The sequence below is a fragment of the Hyaena hyaena genome, unplaced genomic scaffold (assembly GCF_003009895.1).
Source record: "Hyaena hyaena isolate Hyena2069 unplaced genomic scaffold, ASM300989v1 scaffold_1109, whole genome shotgun sequence".
NCBI classification, from domain to species: Eukaryota; Metazoa; Chordata; class Mammalia; order Carnivora; family Hyaenidae; genus Hyaena; species Hyaena hyaena.
This window is the reverse complement of record NW_024081740.1, coordinates 497,492-504,779: the sequence shown is the minus strand read 5'-3', so window position 1 is coordinate 504,779 and position 7,288 is coordinate 497,492. Positions and strand designations below refer to the sequence as shown.

Here is a 7,288-nt window from a genome sequence, read left to right as displayed (position 1 = left end):
GCAGGAAGTGCTGTATATTGATATCCCCTCTTTCTTTAGCATGGCTTGAAGAGGGAGTTACAAGACCTAGACAAAGGCTAAAGTCACAGTCTTCATTCATGAATCATTTCTTGGTTAGCTGCTGTAAGAAAGAAGAAATAAATTTCCAAGGGTACCAGTTATGTCAGTGTGTGTGAGTGTGTGTGTTGTATATGTGTGTAGTGCTGATTATAACTAGAAAGCATTCTGCAAAGTAGTTTCAGGTTTATTCTCTTTTCTTATCCTGAAACTTACCCTGAGAAACAAGATGGACCTATTTTACAGATAAACATAAAGAGGTATGTTGTGGCTAAAAGGCGTACCTGAGGTGATTTGTCTAGTTTTTAGAGTAGCTTAAACAGAAAACCACATTCTCCTCCCACAGACTTGTCACTGAGCCTCAGTTTTTTCATGTCTGTAGGATCTTACAGATTTTTGAAAGATTTAATGAGAATACATATAAATGCATGGCACATTCTACGTGCTCCAAAAAGTGGCTCAAAAAAATCTTAGGCTTTTTCTAGGCTTTTCCATTACATCAGATTGTATTTTCTAGAACAATTGAGACTTGTTGGATCCATGTAGGCATTTCCTTTGAATGTACTCTCCATTTTTTGTACTTGCCACACTGGGTAATCACATCAGTTAAGCCTTTCTTCAGGGGATGTCTTGTCCTGCTGCCACCATTACTACTGGTACAGGCCAGCCATCCGCTTGCAGAGAGAAAAATGTGCCCATGAATACATACATTCTGCATATAAACAAACAATGGGCAGGAAGGAAGAGTCAGCAGAAGAGAAATGGCCACTGCCCTTTTGTCGTTTTTCTCTGGCCGACCAGGTAGTAGGTTTGATTGTGGAGTGATTGCAGCTCGTTCTTTTAGGAAAGAACGAGGTGGAGGGAGGGGCATGTAAGCTGTCTATTGTAGATTTGCATAATTAAGTTTGTATTTAACCTGCTGCTGAATCTAATTATCACTCAAGTGAGCAAACATCTTGGTTTTTCAGGGCTGAGGAGTTTCCTGGGATGTGGCACTTGCAGCACTTAAAACAGAAAAGTCTCTGGTAAACTGAGCCTAGTGGTCATTCTGTGCCTTTCCCAGTTTGTTAAAAACTATAAATATGATACTTCAGGCCCCCTCGGGAAGCTCTGCAGCTGCTTCTGCTGGGCAGCTTTAGCCTAACCTTCTAGAAGCCCAACATAGACTCATCTGCATAAAATGATTGGTTTCCTGAGTTACATTCTTCTTACTCACACCCTCACAGAATGTACAGGGAGAAAAAGAGTTAATGAATAGATATTTATAATCTCATTTAAATTTTTCTCCCATATTTTTCCTTAAACTTTGGCACCTGCTACCACATCTCTGCTCGCAGAAAACAAAAGGAATCAAAAAGAGCAAACAAATGTTAATGAGAAAACTCAGAAGCAGCTGAGATGCTTAGTTTTCAACAGCTTTCTTTTTCCATAAACATGTGGACACATAATTTGGATTTTCTCCCACATGTTTCTTACTTTTTTTTTTGGTAGTAAACTCATTTTTACTTACAGTCAACTAGAAAAGAAAAGGATAAAAATAATACTGATAAGTGCTAAGGTTTATTGAGTAACTGCTGTACACAAGGCACTAGATTTTTAATCAGATTAATTAATTGCTCTGTGGCAGTTTTTGGAATCAGGGGATCACATCCATTTTACACTTGAGCAAAATGAGGCATAAAGAAGTAAAGCAACTTCCCCAAGTTTAATCAAACAGCTGGTAAAAAAAAAAAAAAAACACAAAAAAGAAAAGGAAAGGAAAGGAAAGAAAAAAGAACTATGATTTTGAGTCCTAAGTCTTCAGTGATTAATCTCAAGAGCTTGTGCTACAGTACACTTCACAGGTGACCACTTGACCATCATTATCTTCAGGCCCTTGACCACTTGCACGACTATGAGGACCGGTGGCCTGACAAAAACTATCTGCATCTAACTCTTTTGAGTCTTCAGACTTTGAAAACTATGTGCATTTTTCCTCTATGCCTGCAAACTCTCAAAAGATACAGAGTGTGAAGAATACCAAGGTTTCCCATCATTCTCACCCTCCCCCATATTTCTTGAAAAATAAAAATCCCAAAGAAACCTAAAATATACAGTGGAAGTCAAATTATAAAATACATTTCTTCTGGGACATTGTCTGGTACCCCATGAAGGACACAGTGAAAAGGACATATAAACATCAGAATCAGACAGCCTTAGGGTTAAGTGTCTAATGATGAGTGTTTTGGGGCCACATCAACCAGAGGAAGTTATTAACCTTTGCCAAGTCTCAGTTTCCTCATTTGTAAAATGGAGATCACAGTAGGTGCCGTGGCCTCTCTTCTGTCGAGCCGTCCATTTCCCACCTCCTGGTTTTGCCCTTATTGCTTACCACTCTATTTATGATCAAGATAGTTGTGGAGAATTCTTACTCCTGAAAAGAGCTTCTGTCTTGAGCCCTTATGGATGTTCTCTGTCCTGGTAAGAAAATGGAGCGGAAAGTAACATTTAGTGAGGGCCTGTCACCATATGTCACATGCTGTAAAACTATATCATTTCACAGAATCCTCACAACACTCATGATATTCATTTAGTTTTACATGACAGACGTTCGGCTACAGTGGTATATAAGCAAGTGGCAATCTAAATATTCTCCTGCAAGCTTTTCAGGGCTGGGACACTGATTCCAGGACTCTTCGGAGGTGCGATATGACTGCTCAGTCTCCATAATTGCCTCTGTGTTCCAGACAAGAAGAAAGAGAATATCAAAGAGCAAAGGGTGAATGCCAGCTGAATCCGTCTGCACTTGAAAAATTTTCTCCAAAGCTCCAAGGAGCGACTTTCATTTATATCGCATCATTACGAATTGTGTCACAAACTGCAAAGAATGACTAGGAAATTTGCTTATTTAAGCTGGGCATCTGTCCACCCTAAACTTAATTAGGGAGTTATTAGCAAAGAGGAAGATGAAAAATTGACACTGAGGAAGCTACCAGAAATGTCCGTAGCATCATTCTCCAAATTCAGCGAGCATGCAGTGATTTTAATTATCTGTGTTTGCCTCTTTCAGAGAGATTAAGAAGGCAAGCCCAGGTGACACAGTACAGCTCACCTCTGTCACCTCTCTTCACTATTACATCCTTTTGAAGGGCCATTGTCCCTAACAAGAATGTTCCTTCCTGAAGAAGTTGAAAGAGAAGCACCTTACATATTTTTGCTTCAATATCATGGATGATTTGGAAATGGAATTTTGTGGGTACCTTATATGTGTCAGGCACCATTCCAGGTAGTTACTTTCCCTGATAAGGATCCCCTACCTCAGAAAAGGTAGTCCATCTTTCCATAGCTCCATAGCTAAGAACTGGAAGACTGGGCCTCATTAGCAGGTGGGTCAAGTCCCTTCTCTCTGTATTACATAGTGTAGCCAACCAAGAATACCTAAAATTTAGTAGAAGGAATCTCAAAGACAGAACTGCCTGGAAGACATATAATTACAGGGACTTTACACAGTAGACTCACATCCTGGCTGGGTGTGGATGTTTTTAATTGTGGCCCTGAATCAGAACAGGAAGTGTGTAACAACAAAAGCTTTTATCCCTTTTCTAGTTTGTATTGTTATAGAAGCCCAGTAATAAAAAATCCTAACCACAATATAGGTCACAGTATATTTCATGCATATTATCTCTTCTTGGTTCTTCTAACAACCCCAAACAGTGGACCGTGCAGGAACTTAACCCTTGTGTTTGAATGAAGAAGTGGTCATTCAGAGTGTTTAATGCAAAAGTAATAGATGATGTCACAGCCTTGAACCTATGCCTTTGAATATTACCTCTCATATTCCTTCTATAAACTTATTCTCCCAGGTACTTCCTAAAGGAGCTTTCAGAAGGAATATAAAGTGAAATTGCACTTTGTGAAAAACAGATCTTTTGTTAAGAAGCATCTAAATTAATATCTAATTTCCTTGTCAATCTTGTATCAGGTATTATTAAAAAACACTCATCTATTTTTCTTTTTTCTTGAAAGAAATTAGTAATCAACTTATTTAGGAAAAAATATTATGCACTAACAAACCACTTGACATTTTCTTAGAATAATTTTCTGCTGAAATTAGTGCCATTATATTGAAATAATAATTAATAGTTAATTGGAATTTATGTCAAACATTTTTTTAATGTGCAACATATTGGAGGAAAAAAGTCTAATGATCAAATCATCATCTTTGTTACCATCATTATTGACAGAGATTTGTTGAGCACCTACTATAAAATATTGTAGCACACCATGGGAATAAAAACATGTAAGTTGATTAGAATATAGGTTTCCCTGAAAGCCATGCTGATTACAGTGCTTTGCATGTATCATGTGTCCAAATATCAATTGACCTGACAAATAAATAAAGGAAGAGTGAAAAGAAGGTTATAATCATTCATTTGGGGAGAAAGCCTTTCTTCCTTTTCTAGTGTTACAGTAGCCTGACAGAAAATATACCTAACAGGAGGCATAGAGACTTTAACCCTTCCTTTGCACCTAGCACAGTATATAGCAATTGGGAGTGGAAACAGGAAGTTGTTGCTGGATGAATGAATGGATGGATATATATTTCAATACCATTATAGTGCCTCCTTCATCTCCTTCCTGCCCAAGGCTCTTTGCTCTCAGAACTCTTCCATATTTTATCACATGTGCCCGGACAAAAGATATTGACACTAGCCCTTCTCAATATGACTTCCTTCTAACAGTCTGTTCTTGCTTTCACATGCTGCTCTCGGTCCTGTTGACCCACTTGGGCAAGAGAACTGGAAAGCAGATAGCATCATAAGGAAGCACTGGTGTGTTGAAAGGATGGGCATGTCATTCTACAAAGTTGCTGGTTCCTCACTCTTCCTCAACCCTCTGCCTCCCCACCTACCCTAAAAGAAACCTTTTGTCCTTCCCTAATTAGTTATGGATAAGAAAAGTAGATATGCTCCTTTTGTGGTCTTTAAAGAATTAATCCCTCATGAAATCTCTTACTGTGGGATAAAAACAAAAGGTTGCAAGCTAATTACCATCCTCATTATTAGAATCCGGGCATGGAAAAATGGCTTCTTCTGGGATTCCTTTGCTTTCTTTGTCCAGGACTAAATCTCAGAGCAGGAAAGTGTTGGCATAGTAATATATTTCAACACTAAAGAAGATAATGAGCAATACCAGGTGATTAGAACAGAAACTGCAGGTGATACAGAGCAATTTGGTAGAAACTTTGACTTCTCCTAACTCTTCAGAAAAACAAACCATTAAGATGTTGTGGGACATTTTAAGTATAATCAAGGACGCCTTAATTTGAGTTTGAAAGCTGACAATTAAATCACTGTGAATAAGTAAAGACACATATATTATCCTAAGAGGAATCATAAATGTAAACGTAAAGGGGACCTTAGGAACTGCAGATCTCATCAGCCTGCTAAGTGACCCACCCAAGGCCATGCAGGAAGATTGCACACACACATATACATGCATGTGTATGTAATCATTATTCCTTAGAATAATACTATGAGAAAGGTACTGCCAACCTCCCATTTCATCACTTCGTAGACTCACATATTTTGATACTTTAACATCTTTGAATTTGGAATGGATCTTCAATGTCTTAAAATCTCCTTGGACAACTATTCATGTTCTTCCAGTGAAGTTTGCTTACAGTAGTCACATGGGGACATTATCAACCTGAGCCCACTTTATATTTTCTGCTTGAGAGGTTTTCATTTTTGTTTTTCTTTTATCTTTTTGCTAGGGGTAGACGTTTGCTGCCATTATAGATCTGGAAGGCAAGCTGGCCTGAACACTTGCGGTTCAAGTTTTCAAGAGAAATCCCCACCCCCCACCAAGACTGGGACCTGCACACTTCCTAGTTGCCTCTCATGATTTCCCCTGCACCAAGTTCATAGCCAGAGACTCACGTGTGGGTCTTCTATCAGACTCCTTAGGTTGACATTTATTTTCTCTTAGTGCAACGTAAGATGCCACACATTCCGAAAGGGCAGCAATATTATCCCTCTTATGTCCACGAAGAAACTGAGGCTTAGAGAAGTTAAGCAATTTACACAACACTAAAAAATATCATTGGGATCCAAACCCATTTCTTCCTGATTCTCTGTGCTTTCTGGCACACCACCCTTTATGAAAACACAATTGTGTAACTTTGAGGGAAAACAATCTCCTCTTTGTGTGTTGATTTTCTCACAGAAGAAATGAAAATGAGTTGAGTAAAAGAATCTAGAATGGAAGTAACATTTGTTACATATATATATATATATAAAACACAGGTGCCTAACAGTTAACTTTCATTTAATCATTAATTCAATTTACAGGTGATGAAATTAAGACAGATGGGTAGAGAAACATGTCCGGTATCACAAATAAAGTTAGTGGTAGAGTTGAGAGTTGCATGCCATTAATCCTGACTCATGAGCTGTGTTGAGCAGTGCTTGTTCTCTGAACTCTTGGTATGGTATATTTCCCTATGAGATACAGCTCCTTCCTGCAAAGTGTGATTGTCACAGTAAACTCCTTCCTGCAATGTTTGCTTGTCACAGTAATATTGTTGAGGGGTTCCCTGTTGCACATTATCAATGTGTATTGTCCTTTCTGCATATGGCTTGTTGGCTATTAGTGACCACTTCTGTCCCCCCAGATAGATTTGGCCACACCAGCAGAGCCTAGACAGAAGGACAGAAGAATCCACAGGAAGACAGATGGTAGGGTTAGCTCCCAGCCACCTGCCGTAGTAATCATAGGCTTTGCCCTTTCTGCTGCACCATAAATCCCGGCCACTACTGCACAGGGCCAGGATTTAAGGTCCTGACGTTTGGGAGCTCTTTGACTTCTTGGTCTCTGCCTCCTACAGATATATACAACTCTGGGAGCTTCTCTCCAGATTTTTTTCTGTAGCAGCTTTTCTTCCCATCTAAAAGTTAGAAAATGTCTATACTGGCATTTTAGAACCTGCTTAAGAAATAGCTTGATTCATTGCATCCACCCTTACTCATGGATGTGTTCTACCCTTAGCCAGGCCAAGTCCCAGGCATGCTGCCATTGGAAACAGAGAGCTTAAAAAAAAGAGGCCAGGGGTATAGGGCGCCTGGGTGGCTCAGTTGGTTGAGCATCTGACTTCGGCTCAGGTCATGATCTCATGGTTCGTGGGTTCGAGCCCCGTGTCAGGCTCTGTGCTGACAGCTAGCTCAGAGCCTGGAGCCTGTTTCAGATTCTG

General features: G+C 39.4%; 1 long non-coding RNA gene across 1 annotated transcript in view; it reads right to left on the bottom strand.

Moving 5' to 3' along the window:
• Positions 1–504: 504 nt before the first annotated feature.
• LOC120224112 overlaps positions 505–7,288 on the bottom strand; it is an 11,749-nt gene continuing 4,965 nt past the window's right edge. Inside the window, exons 2-3 of the long non-coding RNA XR_005526462.1 lie at positions 2,429–2,514; positions 505–731 (exon numbers count right to left, since the gene is read on the bottom strand). This is a non-coding gene — a long non-coding RNA (uncharacterized LOC120224112). The remainder of the gene's footprint in view (positions 732–2,428; positions 2,515–7,288) is intronic.